Source organism: Heliangelus exortis, chromosome 1 (assembly GCF_036169615.1).
Source record: "Heliangelus exortis chromosome 1, bHelExo1.hap1, whole genome shotgun sequence".
NCBI classification, from domain to species: Eukaryota; Metazoa; Chordata; class Aves; order Apodiformes; family Trochilidae; genus Heliangelus; species Heliangelus exortis.
Window position 1 is genome coordinate 120,554,276 of NC_092422.1, and position 18,157 is coordinate 120,572,432.

Genomic DNA, 18,157 nt, shown 5'->3' on the forward strand with positions numbered 1-18,157 from the left:
ACCAAAGCAAGATCGGTGCTGCTAAAACCATTCCTTCTCGGTTAAGTGAAATGATACCATCTGGTGGAGTGAATGGGTGTTTGCAGTGATCCTTAGGGCTGTATTTCCCACAGTTCTTTGGTTTTGTATTGGCAGAAATGCATGGAAGAGGGACTGGAGGTAATGCACCAGAGATATGTATGTCTGTCATTAAACTGGTGACTGAGATGCTGAACTGAAAGTGTCGACTCAGAAATACCCAAGTTCTTTATCTGTAGGAGAAAGATCTCAGCACTGACATTGAGCATGGTATTTCACAAAGCCATCATAATTCAGCTGAGGAGGGGAACGTGTGTGTGAGGCAGCTGATGAGGTGTACCTAACTAATGAGGGTATGTATATATACTGTAGAAGTTGTCCTACAATCCAGGTAACACGGATGGAAAAAGAAATCTTCTTTCACACAGAACCCATAGGTAAGAGTTTTCCTCTGTGTTTGTGTGGGCCTGGGGGAAGAGGAGCAGTCTACAGCAATATAATACATAAAATATAAAAGGAGAATATCTAGATTCAAATTCTGCATCACCATTGTTTCAAGCCAGGATCCAAAGCCAGACAAACCAAGTCTCTAATAAACTGTGTTGTAGAGTATTACAAAGTGGTTAATGGCAAATGTTTTTTTACTGTTTAAAAACAACAAATTTATAGCCTAGGCTTTTCACATGGGACAGATTCTGTGTCTGATAAATATATATTTAATACAAAACGAAAGAATTTCAAGAGGAAAATCTGACAGACAATCTCCTGTAACACAGCAGTGATTGAATCAATTAAACCTAGTCTGCAACTTTCCAGATGAGTATTTTACTTCTTAAATTATTGACTTGGGCAGTTGGAGTGAGATACCTCATCTTCTAATCCTGGCAGTGAGTTTGTTGGAAGGTTGGACTTACTGGTTGAACTTCAAGTTGGAGTTGTAAAAATAAAATATTGAAATATCTTGCTGTGGCTCTAAGCATAACATCACTTGGGTAATCATCAGCTCAGTGCTGTGACAGGCTACTTTCTTCCCAGTGATGGCAATTTAGTACTGTTTGGTTGTTCCATAATGCCCTTTCCAGTCAATCCAATTTCAGACAATATTTCTGGTGAGGACCAGTTACGCAAAGGACCTCAGCATGCATTTCAGCATGTATTTCATTTGTTTTATATCACCGACAGATGCTGAGAATTAATTTAGCTCATTTGCAGGTGTATCCTAGCACTTTTCATTGATAGAATTTTAAATGCTACTATTATCCAGGGCTAAGTGATAAGTTTCCTTTCATGAGATCCCTAAATCATTATTAGTGTCTCTGCTTCATATCCCTGCGTGTCACTTGCTCAAGGTACTGGAGGGTCATGGAAGTTTCAGCACAGCACAAGACTGTTGGCATTACTGTTAGGCCACTGGCAATGTTATCCTCTTCCTACTCAGTCCAAGAGTTTCAGTCTTCATTCCTTGTGTTGGCCACTTGTTTTCATTTGCACCACTTTTAAATTACTCCAGACAGCATGGTTCTGTCATCCGCCAAGTGTATCTTGGCTAAATGTTTTGTATCCTATATTATATTATCCTGATCACTATAGTCTTTTCCTGAAATTTCTGGTCTAACTTATGGCAAGTTCACTTAGGGCTGTACATACTGCTCGGTCCTCTTATTTGTTAAAAAAATTTTAAAAAATAGATACATCACTGTTTTATTCCCTTCTGATCATATTATTTCAATCGTATTCTCTTCCCTGTTCCCCATCTCACTAGTTCCATCTTCTGGTCTAACCATCTCCAAGCTTTGCTGAGTTAAAAACTGATTGAATGTCTGGGCCCAGAGCTGTGTTCAATGGAGTTAAATCCAACTGGTAGCCAGTTACAAGTGGTGCCCCCCAGTGCTCAGTACTTGAACCACTCCTGTTTAATACCTACCAATGATCTGGATGATTGGATAGAATGCCTTAGTAAATTTGCAGATGACATTAATCTGGGTGGAAGTGTTGACCTGCCTGAGGGCAAATCATATGAGAAAACAAAAGAAACGAAACCAACAAAAAACCAAATTATTTGACTCTGCAAATAACTATGCTTACCATTTTCTTACCATTTTCCATAATTCCCATACACAAAAAACATATAACCAGGCAGTGAATAAAGTGAGGGTTACACTCTAGCAGGACTAAGAAGCATTTCTCTACAGTGACTTCATTAACTGAATTAAAATCAGGCTTTGGTGTTTTAATGTTCCAGGGTTATATCTGTTTCACCAGTTGCAACCACAAGTTTCCAGTGTGTAAAAACCAGAGTTGTCCTAGGAAAGGAATCGCGCTTACAGACAAAAATGTAATTATTGTACCAGAATTTACCACCAATACTAGCTTACAAAAAAAATATAGCAATAACCTTAAAAAAATAGAGATAAGGACATTAATGTTGAGTTTTTCAGAGAGCAATAAAAGCAAAGGAAGAATCTAATTTCTCCCAGCCAGTCAAGGGAGGTGATGCTCCCACTCTGCTCTGCACTGGTACAGCCTCCCCTTGAGTAGTGTGTGCAATTTTGGACAATGCAGTATAGAAAAGACATCAGGCTACTGGAGAGCATCCAAAGGAGAGCAACAAGGATGGTGAAGGGTCTGCAAGGGATTATTTATGAGGAGAAGCTGAGATACTTTGGATTGTTCAGTTTGGAGAAGAGGAGGCTGAGGAGTGACCTCATTGCAATCTGTGGCTTCCTCATGAGGGGAAGAGACGGGACTGGCACTCATTTCCTCACTCCTGTGACTGAAGGCAGGACTTGGGGAAATGGTAGGAAGCCGAATCAGGGGAAGTTTAGGTTAGATATTAGGAAAAGGCTTTTCATCCAGAGGGCAGCTGAGCAATGCAACAAGCTTCCCAGGGAAGCGGTGACAGCACCAAGCCTGAGCTTAAGAAGCATTTGGATGATGCTTTCAGGCACACAGTGTGATCCTCAGGGTGCCCCACATAGGAACAGGAGCTGGACTTGATGATCCTGATGGGTCCCTTCCAACTCAACATATTGTATGAATTTGTGATTCCCACAAGACAAAAAATGTAAGACCACAAGACAGGAAGAAGCAGCATCCTCATTTTAATAAGGCTGCAGTTCCACAGAACCCAAGCAGGGCGAATGATAATGAGAGGTTACATCAAGTGTTCATCAGATAAATACAAAGTGACAACTCAGGTCCATGTTCCATACGTGAACCAAATCAACAAGCCAGAAAAAACAATAGTAAAGACTAGACACTACCTACAATGAACAGAGACTGCATTGCTGGAGGGTACAGTTGAGGTTGTTCAAGGAAATTAAGGCTTATTGGTGCACTTAGGACTGTCTCAGTTCAACAAGATCCATGGAGGAACTCACAGATTCATAGAAGAAAAGACTTATTTCAACAGAAACTAATCAACTTGATTTTTCACAGTGTAGCATCATACTGCGTCACTAGAATAGTGCTGACCTTAGACATTCCTTCAAGATACTTTCTGCAGCACAGAGAATCCCAACAGGGTAGCAGCTAATGATAGCCATAGTCACTTAGAATTCATGAGTACACCTGCAATACTAGTGACGTGTAGGGAGTTTCAAAATCTTTTCACTACAGAGTTCATTTGGCTGAAGGAAACAAACCTACCTTGAACTGTCCTGTGCTACTTCGTTCCCTTAAAAAGACAGGGCTAGTACTTTTTCAAGTTGTCTTTTTTTTCCTGTGGAATTCCTAATTTTTTTTTAGACCATGCTTTTATCTCTCGTTGTAGTAAGTGGTACTCATGTGAAGCATCAGTCGAAGGTCAGTGGAGGCTGATACTCCTACCTGCAGGTTTTGTTGTGCTTTGGGATGCTTGGGTCTTAAGCAGCGTGCTGTTATCTAACAATACCACTTCTTTCCACCGAGAGGCACTGTTCAATTACATAAATAAAACCCAAACACTTGGGCTTCGAAAGAAGCACTCTTAAATTGCATGATTTATGTGATCTTACACCTTCAGTGAACTAAAATTCCATGCTCTCTTGAATGAACTAGAGAAATGCCAGATGCCCTACATACTTTAGCTTCTGAAGCCCTGTATGTAGATTTCAGTGCAAGGAAAATTTTATTATTCATTTTCAAACATTTCCACTGGCTCTCTGTTCCCTCAAGATCCAGTTCAAAATTACACTCCCTTCTCAAAGTTCTTCCTCAGTTCTTTTTCCTATCTTTTTTTTTCACAGATGTTAGCCTTTCTGTTCACATTCTGGACTCTAAAACATGCAAATGAGGGGATGAGAGGCTAGAAAGCATCTCTGAGAAAAAAGGTCTGAGGGGCTAGGTTGATGGCAAGGTGAATATGAGCCAAAGACTTCACAGACAGCCCAAAGGGTGTCTTGAAGTGTATCAGGCACAACGTAACGAGATGCCCGAGGGAAGTGGCTGTCTCACGCTGCACTGGAACGGAACCCACCTCCAGTACTTGTGTGCAGATTTGGGTGCCTCAGGATAAGAAGGATATCAAACTGTGTCCAGTGTAATATCCAAGTGTGTTCAGAGGAAAGCAACCAAAATGGTGAAAGGTCTTGAGAGAAAGGGGACAGTTGTTTTGTTTAGCTTAGAGAAGAGGAGGCTAAAGGATGGCGTAATCACACTCCACAACTTCCTCAAGGGGGTCTCTGTGGAAGGGAAGGTGTTGATCCCCTCGCTCCAGTCACCAGCTTTAGGACACCAGCAAATGGAATGAGCTTCATCAGGGATAGTTCAGGTTCATTACTAAATGCTCTTCACTGAGAAGATGGTCAGTTAATGGAAGAGCCTCCCCAGGGAACTCATCACAGCACCAAGCCTGTCAGAGCGCAAGGAGCATCTGGATGATGCCTTTAGTCATAGTTTAATTTTAGGTGGTCTTGCAAGGAGCATGGAGTTGGGCTCGATCCTTATGCTTCCCTTCCAATTCAAGATATTCTATGATTCTAACACTCAAAAAGATAAGCATGAGAATGGAGATGACTAAAATAGGTCATTACACAACCAAACAGAAAAAGTCTTCTATTGCTACTGTTGCCTTCAATGTGTTTACTCTTCTGCAGGAGCCTGGCCTAATACACAGGAGTTTCATGCTTTTCATGTTACACTGTGGTTAAACCTGGGTGGTTTCCTGCCCCAAGCCCCCAGTGTTTAGCATACTTACTGAACAACAGCATTTCAACAATTTCTGGGGACATTCAAGTTTAGCTTTAGTTTCCTGCATAGTTTATGAAGGATTTTCTTTCTTTTTTCCAGCTTTATATTTGGTGGAGAGAGAATTGTTTCACTCAGAAACTGCAGAACAAGGGGTAGGGCAAACGCATTCCTATTACAGAATACTCAGTGATAAAGTTCTCATACTCTGGAGATAGGCATATATCCACTTTAAACATATATCACTTGGATTGCTGTTAAAAGGGGTGGTCTTGCCTGTCCCTCCCCAATCTGCACATCCTTTTCCTTCCTATCCTTCTTGCAGCTAGATCATTTATACAATTCCATAATGTCTCCTGCATGTACTCCAAAATTTTACATGTAATTTTTGCTGAATTAGTTTTAAGCCAGATCACCTCCTTGACCCAGGTTACTGCACAAGTCTTTGCTGCCAACACAGAGGAGGTGGTGAGAGCATGCAGCTCCAAGCAGAGAAAATAAATTATTGTCTGTCACAGTAGAGGCTTGTATTCTTGTGGGGTTGAAGTGTTTGTGGAACCACAGCCTTAGAAGCAGTCCCAATTTTGCACTATAGTGATTTTAAACTCTTTTCTACAAATATGTTGTCACCAGCAGCTTCCTGAGCATGCCAGTCTGTGGATGGGAGATGGAACGAGTAAAAGGAGAAATTCATGTTTCCTGTTGAGATGTTTCCATGTCCTACAGCTAATTAATCATTCTCTGGGGAAGATTCTCTGGCATTCAGGCTCAGGACTGAGACCCAGGAAGTACAAACATAGAGTTGCTTCATTCACAAAGCACATATACTTCCAGCAGCTTTATGTACCTAGTCATTGATTTCATTCTCTAATGAGCTCATGGAATAAATAAGTTAAATGGAATGTTTCACACTAAACAGAAGTGTTTTAACACTTCCCACACTCTTTCAGAAATAATTAAAAAATCTGATTCCAATCCAAACTAAATTTTTAGTTCTCCTTTCCAACTCATTTTTTCAGCCAAGAGCTACACTGAAACTGCACTCATTTTTATAAGCCTTTGGTGTAATCTTGAACAGGCTCAGAGACACTCTACTTTGACATAGGGTTGCTCAAGCCACTCAGTTTGGGAGAAAGAGTCTTTTGGTACCTTACATTCCCTTACAGGACCTCAGGTATATTACCTTTCAGCTTCTTAAGAGCGATTAATTTTCACTGCACTATCTTTCAGCTCTACTAACTTACTGTTCTTATTTTCTACTGGGCTTCTAAAACCAAGTTGTATGTTACGGGATATTTTTAGCCAGGCAATTTGGCTTAAATCCCAGGGGACTTGGGTAATGAACTTCCCTTCCCATCTATGTAGCTGCTGGATCATTTTTTTCTGCTTCAGCATAAACATGACACAGAAAACAGAGCTTTTTAAAATCTCCTGAAGCTTTCTGGAGTCATTTTTCAGATGAGCAACAGTCACCTCAATCTATCACAAATCTGTCTCAAGTATGGAATACTTCCAAACACTACTACTAAAGCAACAAAACACTGGGATAATTGCAGTTTATTTCAGCCTCTCTTCCTTCCAAGTCAAACAAAGAATGTTGAAAAACGTACAGTGATACTTTGTCTAAGCTGTTCCAACAAGAGTTTGTAGTTCCTGTTCACACAAATCCAGCTGAAACTAAAAATCTAATAGATGGTCAAGAACTGAGTCCACAGGACACCTCCAAAGCAAGTAAGTGAAGCTTGGAAATTGGATAAACATGAATCAGCAGATAGAAAAGGCTAGTCTCAGGTGCTTGATAGAATATAGAGATTACAATATATATATATGCATATATATATATATGTATATATATGTCCTTTACAAGAGATACACCTATACATTCATACTTCCTAGGGAGTTCATAGAACTGTAGTAACAACACGCACAAGATAAATATGCTGTCACAGCTAATAAATATCTGTCACAGCTGCATATTTCTGTTCCTGAGCCATGGCTATGGGGCTCGTAAATTTTATTTTTTCCCACTCAGCAGCTTCAGAATACCTGTAGTGCCTCATGTCCCAGTCAGCTCCAAAGTAATTTACTTGGTTTCAGCATTCAGGTAAAAAGCTAGCAGCCAGTATGGAACTTATTCAGCTGGACTGCGGGTCTACACAGAACTGACTAGAAAATATACCCAGAGTGCCCAGTCTCATGGACATGTAACTGGGCTTACTGTAAAACCAGTCAGGGATTTCCAGGCAGCTATGCCTCGTTCTAAATGTTGCCCAAATCCTGGTCTACAACATAGATGTCTGTTTCTCCTTCGGGGTGTTAGCATTATGAACACCTGCACCCCATCTGTGTGATGAGTGGGTCAAAACCCTTGGATTGTACATGCAGACTGAGAGAAAATGGACAAACAAATGGTAGATTTTAGCTCCACTGAACTGGCACGGGTCTAGGTGCTTCTTCACTTCTGAGACTGTCAGGAAACCTTGCCAACTGAGGAGAGATGTCAGGATGCATAATATAGAACTACAATATTTATTCATGTGCTTGAGGTGTCCCAGTCAAACCAGGGCAACCTGAATGGGGTTTTACACACACATCTTACACCTTTCAAAAGTTTTTATTTGAAAAATCACCAACTCTGCTACTTTCAGATCATAGTAAAACTTTGTATACAAAGTGTATTTTTTCAGCATTCTTGACATCTGTCTCTTGATCCAGACATTCCTGCTAGGATGCCAGCATTTCCTTGGTTGCCCAGTGATATCCTTATCTTTCATGGACATCTCTAAGCTGTCAAGATACAAAATCCTTATTTTCAGGACAGAGCTGCCCTTTATTTACTTTCATTAAAAAAGGAAATCTTTCCTGCTGAGATCTCCAGTAAAATTTCACTGCCTCATGACAGTACACTTATACACCATCATAATATACAGAATGGTTGATACAATAGTTAAGGAAGGGAATTTTCCTATCAACTGATACCTTTACTTAGTAACAAGTCATTAAAATGCAGGTGGGTGCATATTCAGCTGTACCCAGGGAGCTGGGATGGAGGGTTCACATCCTGGTGGCTGTGCCCATGGAGTTGGGATTCAGGGGTCACATCCAGGTGACAGCATCCAGGGAACTGGGATGGAGGAGTCACATCCTGGTGGCTGTGCACAGGGAGCTGGGATACAGGGGTCACATCCAGGTGACAGTACCCAGGAAGATGGGACTCAGGGGTCACATCCCTGCTTCACTCATCCCCAAGACATCCCTGTTTGTTTGTGGGAAGACCCCAAAACCAGCAACCTCCCCCCAGCTCCTAGTGTTCCCCAGTTCCTCCTTCTGCCCCCCAGAAGCTTTCCAGGGCCCTCTCCCAGCACTGCCCTGTTCCCAGCACTGCCCCTGGCAGCTCCCAGTATCCCCCAGTAACTTCCAGTACCTCCCAGTGCCCCCCAACCCATCTCACAGAGCTGATCCCACAGCCCCAGAACTTCCATTCCTGATTTAACACATGCTCAGCTGGAAGGAAGTTGGTAGCTCAGCAGAGAACAGACCCTGCAGGTACTGTGCCTTCCAAACACTACATTTTATTTGAGGGACTTTCTGACCTCCTGGTAGCTCTGCCAGAGCTGCAGTTCCCTCCTCTCTGATGAGAAAAGGAAAGCAGCTCTGGCTTAGCTGCTGCTATAGGAGAGCTTCAACAACTCCAGAGACACCTGAGTGACCTCCTGGAAGTGATGGAACAGGAAGGCAGGAGCTGCTTCTGGCAGTTTGGGAAGGCTGGAATCACTGGTGAGTCTCTGATGCAATCAGCCACCAAGAGGTTGGCTTTGAGGAACTTGCAGCACTGGGTCACAATGCCCACGAAACTGAGCTGTGCTGCTGCCATCAGCAAAGGTTCAACACGGTCAGCTGGGAGCAGGACTGACCCAGTGCAGGCACGCTCAGTGATGATGTTCACAAGTGAAACATCCCCATCTTCTGCTCCTCCCGGCAGCTGCCAAACAAAGCCCTGAAAACAACAAAGCAGCACTGGGGTTAACTGGAGCTTTGCTGCTTTAAACCCTGACCCTCTTCTCCCCCGCACCCCCCACTTCCAACCCAAACCATTCTAAGATCTCTTCCCTCTCAAACCACATTGAACGTGGAGGGATGCAGCTCTGCCTCCCTGAGCACCTCGTGGCCATCGATAGCCACACTGCAGGCAGATGATTTGTCCCACCAGGTGTCAGCAATGGCCACCATGCTGTGGCTTCCGAGCAGCTTCCAACCCCTCCTGCTTGCTGCACCTGAAGGCAGCTTCAAAGGGGCTGTCTCCAAGTCACCTCCTTAGAGGACACCCCCCCCACTTCCCTCCAGGTATCTCACAGGTTTTTCCCCATTGGCTCCTCCAACCCCAGGAGCTCCCGGCTCATCTTCAGGAGACAGGCAGTCCTGCCTCAGAGCATCAGGTTGAGGGCCATTCCAAGCACCCTGTCCCCTCTATCCCTGGTGTGTCACCCCCCAGCTTGTTACCCCAGCATACAAACACTCAATATTGTGGCAGTGACACCGTCCACGGGGGGATGGAAGGAACAACACATGGCAGGTTCCTGTGCTTTAATCAACAATTGTCACCTGATGGCCACTTCCCACCCTGGGAATGTCCCCTCTGTCCTACAGAGGGTTAGGAACTCAGCCAAGGTTCTGCACCCATTGCATCCAGCACAGCTGCTCCGGCTGCACCATCAGGGTGCAGAAACACCACAGTAAAATGGAAAAGAAGCAAAAAAATGTGTTCTGGAATGACCCCAGGAAGAGAAAGAACCAAGCTCCATGCCCAAGCTAAGGTCCAGATAGCCACAGGCCTCCTCTTCCTATTATCACTGACCTCCCTGAGCTGACAGGAGTTTCTTTGCAGACCAGGAGCAGTGGGTAAGGCAAGAACATCCCTACACAACCCTGTGCTGGTGGGAGAGGTGAAGCTGTGAGTCCTTGGCATGGGGAAGGTCCTTTTTCCATGGGCCGTGTCACATCACAGCTTGGGCCTCGATGCAGAGATAAGGCTGGAGCTGGGAGCAACTTGAACTTGCCACCCCACTTTTGGTCAGAAAGAGACACTGTTGGTCAGGAAGAGACAATCTTCTTCACCCTGCACTGGGATCCTGCAACCAGAAGCACAGATATTGTCAGGTAAGGGCCCTCTTCAAGTACCAAGAGCAGCCAAGGGACACGCCCCACCAGACCCCTGACAGCCACATGACCACCCCACTGGGACCTCCAGGTTGCTGCCAGGGCTGGGAGGGTCCCTACTCCACCCCAGGACCCCTCAGACCCATCCCATGCTCCCCCCACCAGCCTCAGCCTCACACATCAACTGCCCCAGCCTAGGGGGAGAGGAGGCTACATCCAGCCTGGTCCTGAGCAGGGTGCATGAAGCCAGCTGCTGATCCCTTACCCAGTTATTCCCCCCCCCATTTCCTGGGTACCCCAACTCCCTTACCCACCTAAGCCTGCCTTTACCTGCTTGCACAACAACAACCACAATCGGAGCCACACGGCAGTGGTGACAGTGCTATCCCCAAGCAGGCATGGCCCTCACTCCCCTGTGTTACCCCCAAACACCCTCCCTGATCCCTGCTCCTCCAAGGGGGACACTGCTCTGGGGACACTGTCCCCTCCATACAACCCACAGGAGGGGTGGGTCTACACTTACCTTGACATTTTTTTCATCCTCTTTTGCCTGTAGCCCCCAGCACTTGCGGGTCTGTGGCACCCAGGGGCTGCTCCACGCCCCCATCATTGTCACAGAATCTGTTCTCATTCCCTTGTCCAGCACGGATCGAAGCCTTGAGATCTCCTTGCTTGTTACAAGCAGGATCTAGCACCCAAAGAATTGATAATTCTGGTCAATTCTGATACAAGCCATGTTTTGACCCAGTTGTAGCAACAGAGTTTTCATTGTCACCTTGGGAGGGGAGGGGCAGGGATACATGGCCCTACATGGCCCATGATAATACCTCAGAAAATGAACTGTGCTCTATTTAAAATTGTCAGCTGTGCTCCTATGGTGACATCCAGGCTGGGGAAGCTGATGCCACCAAACTCCCCCATAACACCACAACACCTGGGGACGACAAAGGAAGCCACAGTGAGCTCAGGGATGCCCCTGCAGAGCCACCCACACAGTGATCATGGGGGATTTGTTTGGGGATGGTGAGCAAGCGTCAGTAGTCCTACCAGGATCTAGAGGCGGCTCTTACTGCAACTCCCGCGAGGAGGAAGAGGGAAAACACCAGCTTAGACAACCCAAGTTGCTGTTGGTTAACCATCCGAGCCACTATTCCCAAGCCCAGCGTCTCTGGGCTTGGCAGACTTTCCAAAGTTTGTCTCCACTGTTTCCAATTTCCAAACTAAACCCCTGGGTCGATTTCTTTTGTCTCGCTGGTGGCTCCTTGGGAGCGGAGCACGATCGCCCCCCTGTCTACAACCTCCTCTCAGGTGGTTGCAAAGAGCCTCCCCTCAGCCTCCTCTGCTCCAGGCTCAACACCCCCAGCTCCCTCACAAGCCCAATCTCCACGTTCTCCAGACCTTCCTCCTTGTGCTCCAGCCCCTTCCCCAGCTCCGTTGCCCTTCTCTGGACACACTGTACACGCCACACGCATACTGGCAAGCTCTCCAAGGCTCCTGCCAAGCCCGGCAGGGACACAGTATCCATTAATTCCCATGGAGTTGTGGGCTGGGACTCTAAGCAGCTCCCAGACTGAGAAGCTAAAGGACAGACAAGGAAAGGAAACCTCCCACACGACCCTGCTTCCCAGCAGACAGGAACCAGGACAAGGCAGAGCTGGTGGGGAACGGGATCCTCCTCAGCCTGCACATCCCAGCGCCGGGAAATTCCTGCTGCTGACCCAGCAGACGGACAGCACAGGCAGAGCCGGCACCAGGGCTTAAGACTGTTCACCCCAGCGAGACAATGGGGGGCCCGGGAGACACAGCCCGCCCACCTAACTTCCTCACAGCCCACTCCGCCCCGCCCCGATCCCGGGCAGACCCCACGGCGTTCCTACCTGCGATACCGGCCCGAAATCCGCCACCCAACCCGCTCATCCACCCCGTTCTGGAACACGACACACGGCTCTGACGGAGCCAGAGCACCGCAGCCGGCTTTATATAAGCTCGGCTGCAGCCCGGCCAATCAGCGTGCAGTCAGGGGGAGCGGCGGGAAAAGACAGCCAGTCGGAGCGACGATCTTCCTATGACGCTCCTGTTTCCAGGTAAGATAGCAAACGTTTTCGGGCCGCTCCGGCTCTCCTCACTCAGCCGCCATTTCGGACGGGAGGAAACCGGGGGTGGTGGAGGGGAACCGAGTAATTTTTAACTCCCCGGGGCCACCGGAGGGGACCGGACATCCCCGGTTCCACTTCCCGAGGCCGCCGCCCTTGTTCCAGGCCGGTGGTTGCGGGGTTTGGGACGGGGCATGACGAGACCCTGACGTGTGAAAACAAACTTCACTCTGTACTGAATCCACAACTGACACCACTGGATAAAGAATTTTTAAGAGTTGTAGGTGCGACTGGCCAGCAAGAGAAGGGGTTCTTTTTGAAACCAATTCATTACAAATCAGGGGGAAAAAATGGCATACAAAAATCCTTGTACCTGCCTGGATCCGCAAAGACCCTATTGTGAAGGGGTCTTTTAGAACAACTGGGAGCAGAAATTTTATTCAGTAAAGGCAAAATTGAACTCAGAGTTAAAGAGGATCGATTAATTAAGGTTTTGAGCCTAGCCCTAGTCCAGATACAAAAGGAAAGTCAAATTCCTGAAGAAATAATGGACCAGGTCTATCCAGGGGGCTGGGCAACAGAAACCCTGCGCAGGTCAAAATTGGCATTACGGATAAAAACTGAACTAAAACGAGGGATGCACCCAGTGGCACTGTGACAGTATCCATTGAGATGGGAGAATAGGAAAGGATAAATAAAAATAAAATTGTAGAATAAAATTGTAGAAGACTTGGACCTGATGGTCCATATACCTTACTAACCAAGTTAAAGTATAGCCAGCTCTGTTTTACTGCCTTGGACCTAAAAGATGCCTTTTTCTGTATACCTTTAAGGAAGTCAAAAGATTTATACATTTGAATGGGAAAATACTCAGATGGGTAGAAAAATCCTATTAACCTGGCCAGTGTTACCTGAAGGTTTTAAGAACAGCCCAACTCTCTTCAGCAACCAGCTGGCCTGAGAACTTGAATTGTGGAACCCACCATCAGCAGATGGACTCTGCTGCAGTGTGCTGACCACCCCCTAAATGCTGCCGAGACAGAAGGGAGCTGTCATCAATAAGATGTAAGTTTGTTAAGGTTTTTGGGACTAACTGCTATGGAGTTTCTCGACTGAAAGCCCAGCTGATCCAGCAGCAGTTTACTTGGATTTGAGATGTTGGGAGGCCAGCAAGAGCTCAGACCTGAACAGGAGGAAGTTATCTGCCAGACAGCTGAGCCAAAAATGCTCAAAGAACTCCTAGGCATGACAGGTTGGTGCCGAAAGTTGATTTATAATTATGGACCAATAGTCAAGCCTCTGTACAGGATTCTGAAAGAGAGTCCAGCCACCCTGATATGGACAGGTGCAGAATCCTGAGAAGAATAATTGTCTCAAAACATCCGCTCTGACAAAATGGATATGGTGCTCGGGAGGAGGCCTTATTCATGAGCCATCTGGACTCACTTCTCAAGGAGAGACCCTCATTTGGGTAACCACCCTGATAAGCAGGGCCCTATTCTGGCAAGAGCAGCACCTCCTTTAGTGGCTATCCTGATAAGCTGAACACTGTCCTTGCAAGGGGAGCTCTGTTTGATGGCCACCCTGACAGGCAGGACACTGCCCTTATTCAATAAGGGACAGGAGCAGGCAAGAGGTACCCTGCAGAGTGCCATCCTGTGTGTGCCCTGGGTAAAGCCTCTAGGGAGGGCACCTGTGCAGAAATAAGGGTTATTGCTTGGTCATCCCATCTGGAGGGGACACCTGGCTGTACAAGATATGCCAAAGCCCCTCCCAAAAAGGTGGGGTCAGGTGTCATAAAAGAGGCACACTCAAAATGCTGGATGTGAGCCCACCATCCAAGGACCACAACTGCCTACCAAGATCATTGCTAGATCCAAGGGTGGTGATATCTTTCCTATCTCTTCTTTATCTCTGACTCTGTGTCTCTGTTTCTGACAAACTCTCATACAGCCCATTCAGTTGATATTGATTTCACTCATATGGAAAGCTGGCAGTGTAAAATATTCCACTCCATTTTTGTTCAACAAAAATGTTTAGTTAAATAACCATTATTCACAAACCCTGGGAAGTGTATTGATGTTAGTATATCCAGTATTGTATACTAGGATGACTATTAAAATAAATCAAGGATTATTTAATATAACTCCAAATAATTAGAGAAATACACTTGTGCTGGCAGCATCATCCATTATTATAATCACGATAACAATATTTGTTTTTTTTTTAAATGATGGAGACTCTAAAATTACTTCATACACAATCAATCTGTATCAGATGAGGCCTCACCAGCCTGGAAGTGAAAAAAAAAAAAAGATAATAGATGCAAGCCTGTACATTTATTTGATATGAACAATTAAGGATGAGCTTTTCACATCTGTGGACATAGATTTTCTTTTAGACCTACTAAAATCTTATCCTCTCAAAATCTTGTATCCCCAAACCTGTAAGGATTAAGATCTTGTACCGGGTCATTTTCACAGGTGACAATTTCATGTTCAAAAACCCAATACTAATTTTCTGGCCCAAATTATATGGGTATCTGGCTACTATAGCACAGATGTCTTTCCCATTGCAATTTTTGCCAAGAACAGCAAAGACTTTCCATAGCAGCAGCCTGAGGAATCAACTGACTTCTTTTCCTATGGGTCAGGTAATTAAACGCTTCAAATTTGCTGGACACGGATGGGACAGGGGTGAGACACGGATGGGACACAGACAGACACGGAGGGACGTGGGGGACACAGGAGGGCATCGGTGGGACACACAAAGGGACACAGATGGGACACATGAACGACATGGAGGGACACAGGTGGGACACGGTAGGGAAACGGGTGAGACATGGGGGGGGACAAAGGAGGGAAATGGGGTACGCAGGTGAGACATGGAGGGACATGGGTGGGACATGGGGGGGAGGGGTAGGACACAGAGGGACACAGGAGGGACATGGATGGGACACACGGGCGCACACAGGTGGGACATGGAGGGATACAGTGGGACACGAGGACATGGGTGAGGCACGGAGGGACATGGGTGGGACATGGAAATGCAAGGGTGTGAGGGACATGAGTGGGACACAGGTGGGACATGGATACATGTGGGACATGGGTGAGACACGTGTGGGACATGGATGGACATGAGTGGGACATGGAGTGACAGGTGGGACACGGGTGGGACACACGGAGGGACACATCCAGTTGTGAGTGGGGTTTTCCCCCTCTCTGATTTCTATTTATTTCTATTAAAGGTCAGAAAACGATGTTCTAAGCAGAGTGAGTGATGACAGAGAAGGAATAAAGCAGAGAACAAGTCTGCTCTGTAAGCAGAAACACACTGCTTATTTCAAGGGGGAAGTGAAACCTCTAAGAATTCTCCTTGCTTGTAGAAAATCCCACTATTTGTGATAAAGATTAAAGAATAAACAGAAAAATGGATGACTGTATGCTAATGCTACCAAAAGCCAGTGAAGAGACTGTGAAGGCACAGGGTCGAGTCTTACTCCAGTCTTGTTGCATTTCTGGGCTTCTCTAAATTGTCTTCAGATAGCTCTTATTAGTTTTCTATAAGCTTCTCCTATTTCTATGCTATGCTTTCTTGGGGAGAAGATACCTTTGTCCTTCACCAAACACATGAAAAACTAAAACAAGTGTGTAATGTATGGTATCCAAAAGAGTACTATAAGGCTTTAATACCATTGATTTGTATGAATATTTTTCAGAAATCTGGGGATGAAAATGTGCTGTTTCAGACTTCTGAAGTCTAAAAGCCTGCCATTGAAAAAATCTTGAAGATTTTATCAACTCAAAAGTTCTGCTTGAAAGCTGCCTGACAAACATGTCCTCTCATGTATAGATACTACATTTCTTACTCTTCCCTCTGCTCGCTATACTATTTGCTGTTCCCAGCTCCTCTCTTTCTCCTTCACTTCCTTTTCTTTCCTTGTCTTTTATACTTGCTCTGTGTTTATCTTGCCTTCTCTAACTCTGTCACCTTTCTTACTCTTACCCTCCTTTTTCTCTCTTTTTCTGTTGAAACTCTGTTCCCTTTGTCTTCACCTCATTCCTTTTTATCCTCCTCAGCTATTCTCTCATGGGTGCTTTTCTTCTCTTTGGTTTGTGTGGTTTGTCCTTCACATTCCAATCCTTTTCTCTTCAAGACTTAACATGTTTCACACCATGAGATTTTTTATGAAATGGATTATGCTTTGCTATTCTGACCATTGTTTTAATAACTCCACCTTCTTCTTTTACTTTAAATATTGTGAGATCTGTTTGTATCTCTGGATATTTCAAACTCACTATTTTGTGGAATTCTGTGTCTATAAAATGTCTGTCTGTGTAAGTTGGAGCACATGAGTGTCTGTATCAGTGGTCTCCAAACTTTTAAAATTATGTATCTTTATCAGTAAAGATGTTTAGTATAGATTCCCAATATATGTAAATTTACTTATTTATAAGTTATGCAAATGTGCTACTAAAGCTCTAATGTTTTCTTCCTGCACCTTAATGGGTCATCTTGTACACACCTTGGGGGGCACATACCACACTTTTGAGACTATTGATCTACATATATATCATGCAGGGACATTGTTGCATAAGGTATGCTGGTTTTGGCACATTTAATATTGCCCTGAGAATCTGATCCACCCAGAGTTGTCTAGAATGGCGAGCTTTTGTTTCTCTCTTTCTGCCATGTCTGTGAACGTTTACATTTTGAGAGTTTTTCTGGCATGAGGTGATAATCTGCCAGCAGAGGGAGGTTTCAGAAACTAAAAGTTTTTTAAGATATAAGTGAAAGAACATTTAAACACTGTCTTAAAAGTAATCCCTAGTGAGGGATTGCCTGTTGTCTTCCCTTTTATCAAGTGAAATTTTAAACAGGGTTTGCATGTTGCATGTGCGCACATGTACCCCTGTGGCACAGGAATTTAACTATTCAGAGTAGCAGCTCGCTCATACTTGGCTTTCATTCCATAAGAAGGAGGAGGAGGAGGTTTTGGGGGGAATATTTCATTACCATAAAGGGGAGGGAAGTGTTTCTGCAGCTACTGAACAAAGCAGCTAGTTAACCTCTTTCCCGGCCCCAGTGTAATGGTACAGTCCCACTACTCCTTTCACAGAGCCAGATGCTCCTCGTAGTACTAAAATGAGAAAGAAAGGAAAACATATGTGCAAAAATTTATTACCAAACTGAGTAAGGACCATATTCCAAGAGGAGCTGAGTACCTACAATTTCCCCTGAAGTCAAATTATTTTAGAATCAGGGTGAGGGGTGGGAAGGGGGGGATTGGGTTCGAAAAGAGGCGGGGGAGGGGAATTGAAAGGAGAAAGGTCTGTTGTAATTGGTGTCTAGAAACCCCCACAGAGAGGATTAAGAAAGGAACTATGCTGTCTGGGAAGATGTAGGTATTTGTGTTATTCTACATATATATATAAATGCTAGAAAAGGCTGTGCTGGGTATAAACTAGCCCTAGCTTTTGGAAGAGAGATGTGACACTATCTGGCGATAGTACTTCTTTTAAGATGAAGTTAATACATTTTATCATGCAGTAGGGTGTCTAAAACGAATTTGTGCTTTTGTCTGGGTAGCACTTTTTTACATTGAAGGGAATCACTGTATCTTGTATGTAATGTGAAGATCATACTTCGGCTCAAGGAGAGTTACTTTGACAGCAGAAGCCCAAAGCTCTGCTCTGTATTCTTGCAGAAATATTTGTGATTGA

At 44.9% G+C, this 18,157-nt stretch overlaps 2 long non-coding RNA genes across 2 annotated transcripts; one reads left to right on the plus strand and one right to left on the minus strand.

Annotated features, from left to right (window-relative positions):
• Positions 1-7,684: 7,684 nt before the first annotated feature.
• On the minus strand, positions 7,685-12,366 carry LOC139804931 (uncharacterized). The gene is made up of 4 exons (XR_011729608.1): positions 12,219-12,366; positions 10,865-11,029; positions 10,040-10,313; positions 7,685-9,181 (listed from the first exon to the last, which is right to left on the minus strand). It is a non-coding gene; the product is annotated as an uncharacterized lncRNA (long non-coding RNA).
• A 786-nt stretch (positions 12,367-13,152) lies between these two features.
• On the plus strand, positions 13,153-16,934 carry LOC139804934 (uncharacterized). The gene is made up of 2 exons (XR_011729609.1): positions 13,153-15,087; positions 15,682-16,934. It is a non-coding gene; the product is annotated as an uncharacterized lncRNA (long non-coding RNA).
• The last annotated feature ends 1,223 nt before the right edge of the window (positions 16,935-18,157 follow it).